The sequence below is a fragment of the Pseudopipra pipra genome, chromosome Z, assembly GCF_036250125.1.
Source record: "Pseudopipra pipra isolate bDixPip1 chromosome Z, bDixPip1.hap1, whole genome shotgun sequence".
Taxonomy (NCBI): domain Eukaryota; kingdom Metazoa; phylum Chordata; class Aves; order Passeriformes; family Pipridae; genus Pseudopipra; species Pseudopipra pipra.
The window spans coordinates 23,687,207-23,706,465 of NC_087581.1; the positions used below are offsets into that span (position 1 = coordinate 23,687,207).

At 42.8% G+C, this 19,259-nt stretch overlaps 1 long non-coding RNA gene across 1 annotated transcript in view; it reads left to right on the plus strand.

Annotated features, from left to right (window-relative positions):
* Positions 1–14,827, plus strand: part of LOC135406703 (uncharacterized) — a 41,408-nt gene extending 26,581 nt beyond the window's left edge. The window contains exon 5 of the long non-coding RNA XR_010426430.1: positions 13,131–14,827. This is a non-coding gene — a long non-coding RNA (uncharacterized LOC135406703). The remainder of the gene's footprint in view (positions 1–13,130) is intronic.
* Positions 14,828–19,259: the final 4,432 nt, after the last annotated feature.

A 19,259-nucleotide genomic window follows, 5' to 3' on the forward strand; every position in this document is an offset into this window, starting at 1 on the left:
CATGATCCCTGCTGAAGCTCCAGCAATGGCAACAGTAGAGTATCGGGCATGAGGATGAAGTGATGCCTGATACATATTGTATATTATGGACTCCCTGGACTGTGCACCCAGGGCATCAGTGGGACTTTGGAAGCCTGAGTAACACCTCCACACAGTGTTTTCCTGGAGTTTATTTGGGACATGAGGCCAGTTCCCAGTCTAATGTGTATGTGTGTGTGGGTGCTGCCCATCCAGTGTCCTGGGAAAGCTCAGAGAATCTGTCCCCTCAAAATACTGCAAGGGGACGGGGAATAAAAATTCCCAGTGAAGTACAGTCTCCTTTCATAGCCACACCAAGGTCACAAACATCTTAATTTCCCAGTCTCCAAGAAAGTCTGCCAGGATAAAGAAGATATGGTTTCCTAAGGTAAGAAACCAGCACATTGTGCTATATAGAGCAGAGACACATCCACGCAGAAGTCACAAACCCTTACTTACTCTCCACCTGGCTTGAAGTGTGTAGTTTCTTTGGGAAAAAAGGTATTTTCTTGTTAAATTATTCAGTTTTGCTTTGTCTACACTCAGATATACTTTATCATTACTCATTTGTCGTTACCCACTAGCTCAGTTCCAGGGTGAGCAGCTTTGTGGTGGATGCTGCAGAAATCTGAAAGAAAACAACAGTGACTTCTTCAGACAGACGAAAGTGTCCTTTTCCGGCCTGATCCTGGCTCTTCCTACAAAAGGATGAACTGTGAAGTACTCAAGGGCAACATTTTCCCACCAATAATAGAATTAAACAATTGCCCCAAACAAATAGATGCATGAGGAGGAGAATAAAGCAAGGGCAACCTGAGAAGCTGTTCATGTAGATTGTGCACAGTTTAACTCACCACCTGCCTCCTCCTAACCTGCATGTTTTTTGTAGTTTTAGTTAAAGGGGAAGGATTTTCAGTGATCAATATTTCATACCACCGTGTAATTTTGGAGCATGGGGACTGCCCCAATCCAAACTGTCCCCAGGGGTCTACCAGAAAGGAAGGTCCCTAGAGTGGAGCGTCGTGACAACTCAGGAGATAGGACATAAAAGGCAGGCATAGAACAGAATCATAGAATCAGCTGGGTTGGAAGGGACCTCTGAGATCATCAAGTCCAACCCTTGATCCACTACAGCCATGGTTACTAGACCATGGCACTAAGTGCCACATCCAGTCTCATCTTAAAAACCTCCAGGGATGGAGAATCCACCACTTCCCTGGGCAGTCCATTCCAATGCCTGATTACCCTCTCTGTAAAGAATTTCTTTCTAATATCTGACCTAAACTTCACCTGGCACAGCTTAAAACTTGGGCCTCTTGTCCTACTGCTGTTGCCTGGGAGAAGAGACCAACCCCCACCTGGCTACAACCTCCTTTCAGGTAGTTGTAGAGAGTGATGAGGTCTCCCCTGAGCCTCCTCTTCTCCAGGCTGAACAACCCCAGCTCCCTCAGCCTCTCCTCATAGGACTTGTGCTCCAGTCCCTTCATCAGCCTTGTTGCTCTTCTCTGGATCTGCTCCAGCACCTCAATATCCTTCCTGAACTGAGGGGCCCAGAACTGGACACAGTACTCCAGGTGTGGCCTCACCAGTGCTGAGTACAGGCCAACAATCACTTCCGTAGTCCTGCTGGCCACACTGTTCCTGATCCAGGCCAGGATGCCATTGGCCTTCTGGGCCACCTGGGCACACTGCTGGCTCATGTTCAGCTTCCTGTCCACCCAAACTCCCAGGTCCCTTCCTACCTGGCTGCTCTCCAGACACTCTGTGCTCAGCCTGTAGCACTGCAGGGGGTTGTTGTGGCCAAAGGGCAGGACCCAGCCCTTGGCCTTGTTGAACCTCATCCCGTTGGAATCAGCCCAACTCTCCAACCTGTCCAGGTCCCTCTGCAGAGCCCTCCTGCCTTCCAGCTGATCCACACTCCCTCCCAGCTTAGTGTCATCTGCAAATTTGCTAATGGTGGACTCAATCCCCTCATCTAAATCATTGATAAAGATATTAAACAGAACTTGGCTCAACACTGATCCCTGACTAGTGAGCAGCTGCCAACTGGATGCAGCACCGTTCACCACCACTCTCTGGGCCTGGCCCTCCAGCCAGTTCCTAACCCAGCGCAGAGTGCCCCTGTCCAAGCTGTGGGCTGCAGCTTTTTCAGGAATATGCTGTGGGAGACGGTGTCAGACTTCGCTGAAGTCCAGGTAGACACATCCACAGCCTTCCCCTCAATGACCAGGTGGGTCACCTGATCATAAAAGGAGACCAAGTTGGTCAGACAGGACCTGCCCTCCTAAACCTGTGTTGGCTGGGTCTGATCCCTTGTCCATCCTGTAGGTGCTGTATGATTGCACTGAGGATGATCTGCTTCATAACCTTGCCAGGCACTGATGTCAGGCTGATAGGCCTGTAGCTTCCCAGGTCCTCCTTGCAGCCCTTTTTGTGGATGGCCGTGACATTCGCCAAATTCCAATCATCTGGGACCTCCCCAGTGAGCCAGGACTGCTGGTAAATGATGGAGAGCGGCTTGGTGAGCTCTTCTGCCAGCTCACTCATCACCCTTGGGTGGATCCCATCTGGTCCCATAGACTTGTGAGGATCCAAGTGGCTCAGCAGGTCATTCATTACCTGTTCCCTCCTGGATTACAGGGGTATATTCAGCTTCTTATCTCTAGCTCCAGAAGCCAGCTGTTCTGAGGACAACCTGTCTTACTGTTGAACATTGAGGCAAAGAAGGTGTTACGTACCTCAGACTTTTCCTCATCTTTGATAACTATGTTCCTGTTGGTGTCCAATAAACAATGGAGGTTTTCCTTGCCCCTCCTTTTGCTATTGATGTATCCGTAGAAAGACTTTTTGTTATCCTTAACGGAAGTGGCAAGATTGAGTTCAAATTGTGCCTTTGTCTCTCTAATTTTCTTTCTACATGACCTAACTATATTCCTAAACTCTTCCTGAGTAGCCAGCCCTTTTTTCCATAGTGGATAAGCTCTCTTTTTTACCCTAATTTCCTTTAAAATCTCCCTGTTCATCCAGGCTGGCCGTCTTCCCTGCCAGCTTGTCTTTCAGCAGACTGGGACAGCCTGCTGCTGCGCTTTCAAGACTTGCTTCTTGAAGCATGTCCATCCCCCCTGGACCCCTTTGTTTTCAAGGGTTGTTTCCCAGAGTACACTCTGAACTAGTCTTCTGAATAGGCTCTTTTCCTACCCTGAAGAGCCATTTCCTGCTCTTACACCTACATGTCTCTGTTACCCCACCAAGCTTTCATAAAGGCTATTCTTCTCCAAGCACAGAGAAGCATCTTCTAAGCTCTAACATATTAGAGTCTCCCAGTCCTGCAGATACCAAACTTGGTAGCCCAGGTTTTCTTCCAATTGCATGGGCTGATCGGCAGTGAAAATGAATTGCCTTCAAGAGTGCATGATATACCAGCTCCCCATTTGGACTCCCATAGCTTTAGGGGTTTTTTAAGCAAACATGATGCTTTGCTATGAATTTTGAAGGCAAAACACAGAGCTGAATAACTCATATCCCAGTATGTTTATTATTACATTTCAGAAATGGCCCGATCTATATTTTTGACTGCTAATTTACACTCCACAGAACCCTTTTGGCTTTACAAATGTCCTGCAAAATGTAAGGTCACAAAGATGCTGCTTCCAGTTTTTCTGTTATAAGCAATTGAGGATGTCTTGCCCCTATTCTCTCCCGAAGGTAGTCTTCCATGTCCAAAAAAATCTCATTTAAAAGCCAGGGTGGGAAAAAATATCAAGATCTGAAAGACTATAGGGAACACAATACCTGCAGAGGTCTGTGTGGATTTCAGGTGAGAGTTAGGACCTGGTCCCCTTGTTCATCACTTAAAAACAAGAGAGGAGCAGAATTCATCGCTTGCATATAAATAAATAGATGAGCTCTGTGATAGATTGCAGGGATGATCACCTCTTCTTAAGCAGCCTACTAGAAGGCCTCTGCCTGCAGGAAAGCGTCAGGTGCTACCTTCCTCATCTCTGATGTTTTCTTCTGTCTGCCTGTGGTGGATTTTGTACTTTTGTTCAGTCCATCTTTCATATTCTCTCAGTGCCACTTTCTGCTCTCCTCCCTTTTCTCCTTCCTAACTAGACACTTCCAAGTGTCTTCAGTGTAAATTCCAATCACTATTTATTTCCTTGCATGTTTACTGTAGGGAGACTGTAAGCACAAAAACATTTGTTTTCAGTCAATCAGGGACTTTCAAAACTGATCAAACATCTTCTCATATTGTAATTATTATTATAGTATTCCCATTTTGCTAAATGAGCTTTTTAACTTACTTTTCGTTGCCTATGCTTTCAAATCGGTAATTACCAAAATATAGAGAGAATTCATGTTTAGTAAAGCTTATGTCTGTTTGCTCAACAGAAGAGAATGTGTGCTAATAAGAGGGCATTTAAATAATCAGCTACACAGCCCTCAGGAGCAATGCAAGAAAACAGGAAACTGCAAGTCACAGTGGATCTGTAATGAAATTCTCTGTGAGGAGCACCTGACCTCTACTAAATCAGCTAATCAAGGCAATGAAGGGCCTACTTGCATGAAACAAAATGAATAGATAAATAGCATCTCAGGACAACCTTTGAAAACAAAATAATAAAAAGGGAGGACCTTAAGCATGTTGCAGCAGCAAGGTAAGGGCTTTCCTACTGTAGGGCTTCAGAGCAGACATTGCCCAGGCAGCTCTCACACAGTGCCTGAATGCAGCAACAGGAGAATGATTCCTATTGCCTGCCCTGTACTCTAAAATTTTCTTAGATGCCACTCCCTCTCATTTCAGAAGTATTGTACTTAACATTTGATGTCTTGGTCTCTTTTTCCATCAAATTATTTAGTGTCATCTCCTAGAATGGTTTGCTCACTTTCCATTGCTGGGAAGTCTTAAAACTGAAGTATTTCCTAGAGTATCCCTCACAAAGACCCATTAAAAGATAGCAGCACAATTTGAATCCCAACATGCCTAAAGTTGCTTGATAAAAAAATTTTCTTATTTTTCCATTTCTAGTATTTTTGGAACACTGCCACCTGCCTCAGAGCTCTTGGCCATTTGCCATCACTTTGAAAAGGGAACTGCCACAAAAGTCAATGGGAGTTAGCATAACACTCAGTGACAGATTTGGCACATTGCAACTCTAATATTGAATTTGCTTGAAGGGTCATAAGATTTAATCACTGTTCATATCCCCCTTTGGCCATGTAATAGTATATTCCATCACTGACACAGCATTAAAAACTTGAAATTTATTATACACAGAACCACCCATAGTAATTTTGCTATCACTCACCCTGATGCAAGTCAACTTTAGTACCATAGACATTGTTTCATGACAACTCTGCAGTTCTTTATAGTCATCACATTAAGTTGTTTTTGTCCTCTTGCCACTTCTGCCTGCCCTAGGGTTCTATTTTCAGTACTAGTTTTTAAAATCCTACCTCTAAAACTGTATGTGAAACATATAGACATATAAGGAGGTATTCATTCATTCATTCATTCAAATTCATACATTCATTGTTAGATACTTCTAGCTGGCCTTTGCATACTTACAGAAGTGCTAATTCTGAAAGCAGATATAAAGGAAGATTCAGCATGTGTACATGTGACCTTAGATATCGGTTTGAATCTTGCTGGCATTCTGACCTTTTCCACTCACCAGCTCAAACTCAGAAATGTGGAAAAAAAAGAAGAGAGGGAGGCTTTGTTTTCATCCAATATATGAGCAATAGGTGACACTTCTGAAACTGGACAATCATTTAATCACCAAGAGAATGAAGCTAATTCAGGTTGATTTTGGATGAAAGCACAAAGTGTTACTAATCCCAACTGAAACACAGCAAACAACAATTACCATTCATTTGGAGAAGTAAAATTGAAGATTTGCCAACATTCTTTTGCAAACCAAGGGCAATTAATAATTTGACACTAAACTTTTGCAGCTGAGTCCAAATGCTCACTTTGTAGTGTTTAACCTTTAATAACCAGAAAATAACCTCTAATCAACAGCAAATAACTTCTAGATCAAATTTTAAATAAACTCCGAACTTGGCAAGTGAGCATCCCCAGTTAAAATTGGGACTGCCAATTAGGATCTTCACTGGGGCCTTTCAGCTGTTGTCTGTTGGCCACTCCTGAGAAAGCTGAATAAGAAAAGCAAGGGGACACACACACACACACACACACACACACACACACACACACACACACACACACACACACACACACACACACACACACACACACACGTACACGTACATGTGACATTTCCCTGGGGAAATGCCCCTCCAGCACAAAGCAGCAACAAATGTGGCAGGTCTGGCTCTGTAGAGGGTGGCCTGCAAGCCCATTTTAAGCTCACTACCTATTATCCCACATCATTTCACCCCTTATTTTCATAAAGGCCCTTGCTACACCTTCCCTTCTGATTTGCTTCACTGTTCAAAGTGGCCATGGAAAAAAAATGAGTGCGTGGTGCCTTTCACAGTCCCTGGCAGCATGGAGATGAAAGATGTCTTTTGTAAACAAGACTCCCTGCTGCTACAATTTCAAACCATTGGGGCAAAACAGAGGCTGACAGGCTTAAAACCCTTTTTCATAGTTCCAGTTCTTCTTTCAGGGTTTTGCTAGCTGAAATGGTGTTTTTCTAGATTTGTTACTGGGCTTGCATCCAATGTTTATATTGCATTACCAATATCTGCTCTATATTGTTTCTGTCACAGTGTTTCAGCTAGAATACATTTTCATTTCATAGCTCTCCTGCTTCCCTTTAACTTATGACCTTTATTGAAAATAAACGCATTTGTTTGCAGACTGCCAGGCAAAAGGGTTGATTCACAGGGGCTTGGCATCTGTGAAGTGCTTTGCAATCCAGTGCAGCTGTATCAGGGAAGAAGTGATAGAAAACTATAAACTGCCTGAAATTAGCTTATTCTAGAGGACCCTAACTTTCCTTTGGATTGGCAAGCACATTTCACTTAACAAAATAAAAACAAAAGCTGGTTAGGAATGACCTTCTCGCTGCTTCCATAATACATTTTTTGTTGACTCTTTTAAAAGCATTTCTCTCCTTTCCTTTATATCTGTACTGCTCACGTATCTCACAGGTCTCCTCAGTGGATCCCAAGTGCTTGCATGAAGGTCTTCCAGAAGCCAAATAGGGACTGGGTGAGTTCCAGAACTCAGCAGTGTTTGGCAGCAAGGTCCAAATCGCAGTGCTGAGACATGGCATGTTACAAAACAGAGGCAAAAAGCCATTTTTCTTTTATTTCAGCAATTCATTAAACACCAACCACTCAGGATCTTACATCTGCATTGTTTCCCAGCAGCCTGAAGGATGCTCTCAGTTTAAGAAATGTGTGCATGTTGTGTTCAGAGAGGAGCAGGTTGAGCTCTGCACCAGTGCCCCTGACAAGGGGAAGTATTTAGAAGGAAGAGGATGGAATGGACATGAGACTACTTGTGTACCCATGTGCTGTTACTGCAGATATTTCCCTAGAAAAAGCCTCTTCACACACAGACTTGGAGTTTCTATCTGGGAGCACCATTGAGGAGACCGCACAATTTTTCCTGGTTAGATAGAAGCTGACACTGGATTAAGTAATTTGTAGAAGGCAACCACAAGTTAAGCAAATCTTCTGCCTTCTGCCCACCATCCTACTGGTAATGTTCTGAAAATGCGTAGTGGCAAGGCCATGTGATGTTGCCCCCAACACAGACCAGAGTTGGATATCTTCATTCCTCTGGATGCAGCAAAATGAAACCTTGTGGTGGCTTCCCCTAAATGGGCACAGCCTTCAAGAGTGGTGAAGGGCATGAAAAATGGGCCAGAGGTCAGTGGCGCAAGCTTTCTTTTATTTATATGACTACCAAAATGGTGCTTAGGCTGTCCTGCTAGCTACATGCCAAGTATTGAAAGCTCATACAAGTTCCAATGACCTTTGTACTGGTCAGAACAACAACAGCACCTTTATTGAAGTCTGAAGGTTTGGAGTCAGAGGGCTTTGAGATTCTGTGACAGTAAGTTTGGAACACATTTCTGGGGAAAAAAACCCAACCAAACAAAACAAAAACAAGAGAGAGATCTACCCAGCCTGGCCTTGAACACTTCCAGGGATGGAGCATTCATGTTTCTCTGGCCAACCTATTACCATGTTTCACCACGCTCATAAGACCCTTTTATAAGAGCCTTTTATAAGACCCTTTTAAGTACTGAAAGGCAACATCTACAACAACTCTTCTAGCTGTTCATACAAATTCTCATTTGCCTCAGCAGGCTATCTCGGGCAATGCTCTGAACTAAACCCCATCCCCTAAAAAAGCAAACACCACAAAACATAATAGACAATTATGTTATAACTTGCCCTAAAGGGACATGTGTCCTTGCCTCTCAGATCCTGAGCTACAGCCTTGGAGATGAAGGGAGGTCTGGTAGAGACTTAGACAAGTCACCTAGACTGGCCCATTGGCAAAGAAATATTGAGGTCTAAGTAGCAGACAGAGTTTCTAAATGTAAACTGCATATTTGTGTGGAAAATGCATTCTCAGAACCCAGCTGTGCTATTAGGGACAGTGCTTGTCTCCCTTTGGAAAGCCACATAGATTTTTTCTGGCCCTGCATGAAAAAGATGAGATCTTATTTTCTTTTTTTTTTCTTTAAGGGTGTTGTGACAGTGTTGTCCTCACTCAAAGTTTTTGACTTTGAGTCAGTTAAACAAGATTACTTATAGGCTATGGGATATTTTGTGATCTCTTCTTGATGACTCAAACAGCTGGATCACTTCATAGCAAATTTAGGCTTCGTCTCCAAAGCGTATTTATTGTTCTTTGCTCTGAAGCTGAAACACCTAACCTTGTCTTTTCTCCTTTTTTCCATCACTGCATAAATAATGTGCTTCTGGGCAGCCTTGTATTGATCTATAAAGCCATCATAAATTTTCGAGGTTCAGATTCAAGTTGCATTAACTGGAAAAGGCAGATCACTGTAAAATGCAATATTCTCAAGGATCAATAAATCTTGCTATCAGAACGGATGATGGTTTTCACTACCTCCCCTCCAATTCCAACCCACCTCTTCAGAGGGAAGCAGGACATCCTGCTGTACAAGAGGAATGGTCACAACCAAGTTCCCACAGTACCCACCAGCACTGTTCTTCCCATGGCAGCAGCATCACCACTCTGGCTATTGGACTAGGCATGGATGCCAGAGCAAGAGAAGGGCTCGAGCTGGCAAGTTGATTGAAGTAGTGTTGAAAGAGCACTTCAGGCTTACCAGTCATCTTGCTGTATTAATAGAATTGGGGTGTGCCAGGTCTGCATCAATCACTTGAGTAATTCTTTTTACTATTTTGCTTTTTATTAGGGTTGATTGTTAAAATTTAATTATGCATATCAGTGTTTCCTATTTTAATTCCCACAAAGGATGTTTTTTCTTGCAAATATCCCGTAAATATCAAGAACAACAATGTGCCATTTAGATTTTTGTCCTCTTTCTGCATATTTTTAGTTGTAAAATCACTAGCATGGACAGGTGGTCATAACAAAATCTCGTTGCAAGACACATTGCTGCATTAGACTTGTTGCTGGCTGTTTTACCAGGGACAACTGGTCACAGAAATTTTATCCGGTGAAGCATTTATTCCAGGTCATGGATCTATTTCCAACAGTTGGAGATGAAGTTTCACTACAGTTACTGCAGATACTTCACTTCTGCATCTTTTCACTACACAGAAGATTCATATAAAGACATTTCTCATGTGGCCAACACAGCCAAAATATCCTGGATAACTGAGAAATTATAAAAGAACTGGTGGCCTTTCAGGGAGATTGGACACAGTGAAATCACAACTTCAAGTGTCTGTATCCTACTTCTTTGCTTCAGGGTATGATTTTAATCAAGACTGTCAAAGCCACTTGTCTTTTATTATTACAATCACAAGGAAAATGACAGATCTTACGTTCTATCAGTGCCATTAGCAAGAAGATTTACATATTTAACCCCTGTTCCTTTGGTCCAGTGTCTTCAGAAGTGGTTCCATGCAAATTTGCCTCTCCAATGATCAGGAAAATTTCTTAAAAATCTCGCACCATTTATTCCTTTGCAAGTCCTATAATCAGTACCTACTCACGAAGAATTGTACAGCTGAAAAAGTTGAATTAAAAGCAATGTCTGATTTTACTCCCAGTTGCCTTTATCACCTGGGCTAAGATCTGGCATAGTACAGTCCCAACAAATGCTAACTGAGCATTAGCAGCAGCACTGAGCAGAGCAACAACAACAACACATTTAACTCACATTAACTTATGGCCTGGTGGGACTCCCCCTCCCTTCCTCCAGCCATCCTACTGATGCCCCTACTGGAGGAAAGACCCCTGAATCCAGAAACAGTTTTGTTGCTTCAAAGTCAACTTGTCATGGACCTCCAGGCATGACCTGCCATCAGAGTTTTGCCCCGTAGGTGGATGTGGCCAATCTGACAAACTGATGAAAAAGAACAAACCAGACAGTTAGGTCAATATCTCAAAGTTTGGGATCGTAACAAACAAAGCAGATGGCTGGCGCTCAGTAGGATGCCCTCTGTCTACATGAGAACATTGCCTTTTTTTAAAAAAGAAAACAAACCTCTGGCCTCAGCTTTACCAACTGGGCTCATCTCGTGCTGTCTCAATTTCCCCTGACTACAGTTCAAAAGTTCTGATGTGGTTTTCAAGGAATAAATAATCTAATTTTGGGTCTTTTTGCTTTAACTTTTTCTCAGCCTTGGTTTTCTTTCTAGACCCTTTATTTTAAAGTTTAAAATGCTATTTGTCACTCTTCAAATTTTCTATGTAATTTATAATTGCTCACTAAAACCAGAAGACAGATGCACCAATCAGATCTGTTTGGGGGGGGGGGGGGAACACATGACTAGCATAATTAACAGCGTCTTTATTATTAGGCAGTATAGAATCACAAAATTCTAGGAACTGGCTGGCTCCTCTGGAGATCCTCTAGTCCCACCACATGCTCCAGCAGGATCAGGGGCAGCAGGTTGCTCTGGAGCATGTCCAGTTGAGCTTTCAATATCACCAACAATACAGAACAGTATTGTTTCATTGTTAAAAAAATTAAAGTATCTACAGAGAGCCAGAGTTGGCTATCTTGCTAATTCAGAGTGTGAACAATTTTTGGTGGTATTATCGTCCGAGATAAATGATGTCTCATTAACAATTGGGGAACTTCTTTTGTTAACAGAATATTTTCAGATGCATGTTTCCATCTAATACAGGAAAAATGCTTTTGCTTTTCTGTTTTCCAATGGTAAAAATTATTTTATTTTGGAGACAGGGCATTTTAACCACTTGCACAATACAAATGTCATTGCAACCAGAGTATCTTGTATACTCAGTATTTCTTTAATACCAGATATATCAGCGTTTCTTATGGTGCTTCAGGAAAGAGAGCATTGGGGCATGACATTTTTAGGTACCTGCGCCTGCAAGCTGGTCCCATATCCTACGTCCTACACTATCACTGATGGGTTAGTCACAACCTTGTGGTCCATATTTCCTCTTCTCTCACAACTACTGGCATCTCAGGTTTTGGTTCTGGCTATTCTTTGCAACAAGGGAGATCTTCACAGAATCAACGAATATGCAGAGTTGGAAGGGACCCACAAGCATCATTGAGTCCAACCCTTAGCCCTGCACAGCACCATCCTCAAGAGTTACACCGTGTGCCTGAGAGGATTGTCCAGCCACTTCTGGAACTCTGTCAGGTTTGGTGCTGTGACCACTTCCCTGGGGAGCCTATTCCAGGACCCAGAGCCACCCTCTGGGTGAAGAACCTTTTTCTAACACTCAACCTAAATGCTCCCCTGACACAACTTCAGACCATACCCTCGGGTCCTACCACTGGTCTCCACAGAGAAGAGATCAGTGTCTGCCCCTCCTCTTCCCCTCATGATGAAGTTGTAGGCTGTGATGAGATCTCCCCTCAATCTCCTCTGGAAGCCAGTTGATGTAATCTCTTTCGATTTCAGTAAAGCTTTCAATACTGTCTCTCACAGGATCCTTCTGGACAAAATGTCCAGCACACAGCTGGATAAACACATCATGTGTTGGGTGAGCAATTGGCTCATGGGTCAAGCACAGAGGGTTATAGTGAACAGGGTAACATCAGACTGGTGATCTCTCACTAGTGGGATTCCATCTTAGGCCCTGTGCTCTTCAACATCTTCGTAACTTACTTGGACACAGGACTGGAAGTGATACTAAGGAAGTTTGCAGATGAAACAAAACTGGGAGGAGCTGTTGACTCCATCAGGGAGGTGCTGCAGAAAGACCTCGACAAGTTAGAGGGCTGTCAATCACCAATCATATGAAGTTCAACAAGGGAAAGTGCTGGATTCTGCACCTGGGATGGGGCAACCTCAGATGTTTGTACAGACTGGGGAATGAGATGCTGGAAAGCAGTGCCATGGAAAGGGACCTGGGGGTCCTGGTTGATGGCAAGTGGAATATGAGTCAGCAGTGCCCTGGCAGCCAGGAGGGCCAACCCTGTCCTGGGGGACATCAGGCAAAGCATCACCAGCTGGTTGAGGGAGGGGATTGTCCAGCTCTGCTCTGCACTGGGGTGGCCTCACTTTGAATATTGTGTGCAGTTTTGGGCATTGCAATATAATGAAAATATTGAGCAATTAGATGGTGTCCAAAGGAGGGCAACATGAGGTGGGAACTTTCATAGCAGTAGGTGTGCCTCCTGTCTCTTATCAGTTTACCATTTGATGACTCTCGGGCCCTAGGCTCCTTCTTGTGACATACAACATGGCACAGCAATTACCCCAGAGGAACCCCAACTGCTTACCTGGATCTCAGGAAAGTGCTCTTCTAATGAATCCTTCTCCCCCCTGCCACATATACATCAGTCAAGACAGGGTATACAACCTTCATCTACCCTTGCCTGAAGCAAGTGCTGCCTGTTTTACCTCCCATCTGATCTGCCTGTCTGATCACTACAAACTTGTTACCTCCTGTGAAAGGCCATATTTGCACAGGAAAACCTGCAAAGATGCATACAGTAAGTTGACAAATCCTGTTATCCTTTTTCCTTTTTCAGATGATGATAAAACCTTGCTGTCGATTCAAAACCCAATTCTGCAACAGGAAGGTAACTGAGCTTTCATTAAAAGCAAGCACTTGTGCGAAATGAAGCATGAAAGATGTGAAAAGGTAATGGGAGGGTCATTATCCTGGGGTGCAAGGACTCTAGACCTTGGGAGACGTTCCTCCTTTACATGTTAGAAATATGGAGATGCATTTGTCATCAGCACAGCCAGGGTCAAATAGCAACAAAAAAACTAATACAGTCCACTGTTTGCCTGGGCCTGGTGGGTGATAGAGCACTTCACCAAGTGAGAGGGACTGAGGCTGAGACCTGGGAGGAAAGAAGCCAGGAAACCCAACTCCATACAAGCGCAGAAAATGCTGAAGTGATAGCTCGCTCACATGTTGTGGAAAGCATGGGGTTACAGAGCTGTCACATGAGTCACAGCAGCAAGGTTTGTCACTGCTCTTATCCCCTGAGAAGACTGGATGTGTATCATGAAGGTGATCTCTGAAACAAACATGCTATTTTACACAAAAGCCTGCATGTACATCTAGAAAAAAATCAAGGTGTCTCCAAGCTCCTCTCCAGCCTGCATGTAAATCTCACAAATGCATCTGTGCTCAAGTAAAGTAAGCAGAGGTGATAAATGTTTCAATAAATCACATGGCTGACTTCTTTTTCAGCATATCCATTTACGAACTGTAAACATACCCCAGCAGGTAGTAAACCAACAAACCTTGCTATGAGATTATTTATTTCTATTCTTCCAACATGCTTACAGTGACAACATAGAAATCACAGAAGTAATGTAGATGACATTTTCTGTTACTGCTTGCTTTGAATATTACTGTTAGCAGTAATGTTCAAAGGCTAGATTTTCAAATCCAGCTTGCATTACCTTGATTCTGATCCCACAGAAGAAAATGAGGTCAGCTCTGAGAAATACTGAGAATCTCAGCCATGAACACTATTGTTCGTACCCATAAAGTATCTTCCCCTCTGAGAAGGCAATAAGCCATTCAAATATAAATCACCTTATGTCAGACTAACTCTGGCCCCTGCCCTATGGATGGGGCAATACTCTCACATCAGTGAGAGTATTGCAGCTCAAACCAGGCACCACAGACTGCTTTGTGTTGACCCGGCTCCAAGGTTCTGTCTCAGAAAAACTCTGTGGCAGAGTCAGATGCTAAAATTGGCTTTCCTAATTTCTGGAACACTGCTACAACCCCCATTTTTATGAGCTTTTCACCCATTCTTCAGTATTTACGTGTGGATATCATGCTAATTTATGGTGTTTCTTTATTAAGTGTGTCTGAAAAAAAGATAGGTTTGTCACAGGTGCAGAACCAAAATACTGTATCAAACTGAAGATGAATTACTGAGATCATAATCTTATTCACAACTCAATTTCCTCAGTTTAAAAGAATTGTAAGATCTACTTTGTTAACGCACTTTTTTCTTCTAATTAAAACATTATGTAAATTCATTTTATGTTGAGAATGACAACAATTTTGGTGATGATTTCTTGCCAAAAACTCACCCTGCAAGAACCCTTTTTCCTTTTCAAAGCTTTTGTCTTACTCTATATTAGAATATTAATACATCAAACCCAGGATTGTCCTTCCAAAGGCAGAGCATAATTGTACTCCATTTTAGTACCAGAACATCATTCAGCAACAATGAAACTAATTACCAAAAGAACAGTTCACTGTCAGTGTGCCAACTTATTTTTTAAAGTATCACTAGCTAAAGGTATGCACATGTTTTTCTCTGACTATTCCTTGGAAAACACTCTTTGCTTTTGTGCTGATTTCCTATAATTATTGGTGCAATTTCACTTTTTTTTGTTGATACTTACAGAGAGCAAATTTCAAATTCACAGGTTTGATACTCCAAGCACCCTTCTCCAAACACAGGCATCTCTCAAGGTTTTTATCACAAGCTATATCCATCTAGAAAAGGCATGAAACCCTGAACACAACAGAGCAGGACGATCGGATTGATGGTCTAGTCAATGTGTCTCAGTCTTAACACCGAATTCTCAGAGCAAAATATTTGGCATAGATCCAGAGTTCAAGAAGAAGGGAGAAATTTTACTGAGAAACTCAAGGATAGGAAATCACAGTTGTCTCACTACCATTCTCTAAGAAGAAGGAGCATTGAAACAAATCAAATAAATCAGTACCACTGAATTATTTACTCAGAACTAGGCAGGACATATTTGGAACAGTATTGTTTTAGAGGTGAGGTCAAACTCAATGTTACTGCAGTCTTTGCTATCAGGTGAGTCATATTTCTTTGGACACCAAATGGTTTGTTTGCTTTTTTTCCACATGAGTGAAGTGCTTATGTTCCCTTCTTGTCAATCACCCACAGGGGATTGTCTGGCAGGTCTCAAACTGTTGAGTGACAACTTCACATGGAACACTACTAATTCAGTAGGAGCAACCATGAGGGGAAAAAAATTAAACTTCTGCTGAGCCCATCTCTGATTCTCTGTTCCCCAGGAATTAGTGCTCAACCAGGCATTCATAAAAGTCAGCTGAAAACTTACAGCAGGAGTCAAGCATGTGATTTCACTCGGTGCTCTACCATAAAAGTGCTCACATCACGAAGTAGAAAAGCATTGCTGTGAAATACCTATCAAATAAAAGTAGGACAAAGATGCTGGAAGAGAACAAAGGGCTGGGGGGGGGGGGGAAGGAAATTGAAAAAAACACCAGCACTTCTCTTTTTTTTCCTTGAAACTACCAGCATGTATCTCTCTCTCAAGGTCTGTAACTGTGCTCTGTGTCACTCCACAGCACAGTCCAGAGATTTTCAGGAAGCCCAAGTGTAACACTGTGCTATGGTTAACGTTCTTTATGTTATTCTGCTTGGTGATATGCCTCCAGCGACAAAGAGGCTGAGATGGCTGTGATGCCTCGTGGGCAGGGATGGCATGCCTGACAGGCAGCAGTCCCACAGAAGGTCCCGCTGGGGCCAGCCAGATGCCAGACCACAAGCCAGAAGCCAGTTCAGCTAGATGACTAATTTTCTGCACACCACAACACTGCTGAGCTGTTTCTGACGCCTCCCCCTCCTTTATCTCATGCAACAAAGGCTCTTTTACAAGGAGGGGCATTTCCATTGAAGGGTAGAAAATCTGTGTATTCAGTATTTTGGGGGGAGGATGAGGGGAAATAATTACACACTACCACAGCCAGTTGCTCTGGTTTTGCCTGACTGCTTAGTGAACTTCCAAAGGAAAGCGAGTAGTCACTATAGAAACTGCCACATCATATTGTTGTTTATGTTGCCTCTGAGATATGGAATATTTTTTAGTAAGACATTTGTATTTTTTCCTGTCTTTAGAAAACACTCTGCAATAAATTGCTGGACCAGGCTTTGTTGTGTGTTTTTCTTTTTGTTTTTTTTTTTTGTTTGGTAGGTTGGTTGGTTGTGTTTTTTTAATTATTATTATTTCTCAAGGTTTGTTTTTCCACCATGGAATAGAATACAATATAAAAGGGTTTATATGGAAATTCATTTCCACAAGTGATAAATTATCAGTCATTTCAGACTGTCTGAGCTTCGTTTTAGTACCAATGTGTGGAAGAACTGACAGTATAGGTATAGTACAGTATAGTAAAACTGAGGACAAAAATAGCAGTCAATCCACAGCTCATTGGGAAGGAGAGGTACAGCAGGTCCCAGTCTGATGGCTGGTAATTCAAAACTAAATGTCTATGGAGAAAAAAGCACTAGCTGTTTGCATTGACTTTATAGATAATTGAGCTGTCACATGAAAGGCGAAACCTCTCAAAAAATGCTGATACGTGCAAAATACCTTGAATCAGTGAAGTTCTAAGTAAATACATTAAAAAAACACGGTACATGTAAACACCCAGTGATCATTTACCTGTAATCCACAGTGACCTATTTCTATTTTATTATCTTCACCATGATAGAGCTGAGAAGTTATAAATCATTCAATGGCACAAACCCACTGAACTTCTTCGTTCAAAATCTCACCTCTCAGTTCCCAGGTCTAGTTTGTCTTTTATTTTTCCCCACTGAAAGGAATGGAGGACTTTTGTCTGAAGTTTGTGATGTGTTGCCTGGGCTCCCTCTTTTCCCACAGTGAAAGCCTATTCTTGGGACATTTGCATGAATAAAGAATTATGTATTCAGAGGTGCAGGATTATTTCATGAGATGCTCTGGATGTTTTCCACTCTTTCAGCACAGCCTCCAGCTCAAAATATCCTGTTACACCAACCCCAGCCTGCTTCCTCAGCCCCATGTCTTCCTCCTCCACTACACAGGCTCAAACATCCTTGCTCATCCTCAGATGGTACTGTCACCATGTGTATTGATACCTGTTTATCTTTTCCAGCCCCTCTCTATCCTGAAACTCTCCAGGATGCCAGCTGCCCTTCTTGCCTCAAAGCAGGCTTTTATCTGCTTGGTTCTGCCAGAGCTACCAACCCTTTCCTTTCAGCCAAAGTTGCAGGCTGCCTTCTGTGTGCTCTATGCCTTGTGCAGAAAGCATCAGGCAGGAGGAGAAACATACCTGGGGCCTGGCTGGGTGCTTCATGCCTACATTGTGGGGCTGGAGGGCAGCGAGGACAAAACTAACTACCACAGTTGGGCCCAGATACCTGAGTGGCAGCAGTCCCAGGAGCTAGGCAAGGAGCTCAGATCAGTAGGTGATCTGACCAATTGGCCTAAACTGTGTGTCTGTCCTCTACAGAGATGTAAGCTAGCAAGCTTGCGTTTCTATCTTCATGCCTTCCTTGGAGCCACCAAAGGTCTTACTCCACTGCTACCAAAACCAGAAAGGGCTCCTTTTGATTTTTTCTCTCTCTTTCTTTTTTCTTTTTTTTTTTTTTTAAAATCATGACTTCATAACATACTTCATAGTTTAACTCCTGGAAAATTACTGTTAATCAACCATAGGGGACTGGCCATGGTCTGAAGACTGACATGAATTACAAAGTACACAGATCCTGGATCTCTGCCAAGCATTACTTCAGCAGAGTTTTCAGGCCAGTTTTGTATGAGACACTGGATAAAACCTATCCACCAGTATAAACTTGACCAGTAGATACCTTTGTGTATCAGCTTGGCAGATTCATATTGAGATGTCTGTCTGCTGCTAGATCTCAAATTTACAAAGATAGATGATAAATGCAGGCATTTCTGATGGGCCAAAGGAGTCTGTTCACAGTCCAGTGCTATTTGATATATTTTCATTTAGATGAAAACCATACAGCTGGAAAAGTTGGAAGATGAGGCAGAACTGGTGGACTGCTGAATAGATCAGGTCATGACTACTGTTAGATCTATATCCCAAAGGTAATACAACTTCATACTAACATGTTGCATTGTGTCTATAGATGTACATGTAGGAGTGAAGGGTATAGGACACAGTCATAGTCTGGAAACCCACAGTACAAAAAGGTTCAGAGTCAAGCACGTGAACCCAATGACCCTGCCCTGCCAGCATGCCTAACAAAACAAGTAATAAGCACAGAACTATGAGCAGACGAAGGAGGGAGGTATAACTAACTCCATAGCAATATGTGGCATTTATACAGCCTCTATGGAATCCCATACCTCTGCTGGGAACCACTGTGATGGACACACTGCAGCATTGAAAAATGTGCAGAGGAAAACAAGGAGACTGACAAGAAGTCCAGGAAAAACTATTTACAAAGAAGCGCAGTCTAGTCGCTTTAGCAAAGGAAAGGTTAAGAGGTGATTTTCTCCCTGTCCAGCAGTAGCTGCATGGGCAAGTGATCACTATTAGCAGAACGCTCTTCAGCGGGCAGGGGCTTAACAAGATCAAATGGCTAGAGGCAGAAGCCAGCTGAATTCATATCAAAAAACCCAAATCCCCACTGTTTAAAAACAGAGACCAATAGAGCAATTTTCTAGGCCTATGTTCTCACCTCGATGTTTTATACCAAAACTCCCTGTTTTTCTCTAAAGATGTGTCAGGAGTTAAGCTCTTGAGGTAGGAATAACTCAATTAATTCCTATGGACTAGTTACAAAGTATGACAACAGCAGTTGCAGATCTGACTTCTAGATCCAAGTAACACATCTCTCTCCAAGAGAGGCCAGTGTGGGTGACCAGGAAGGGCTGTGAGA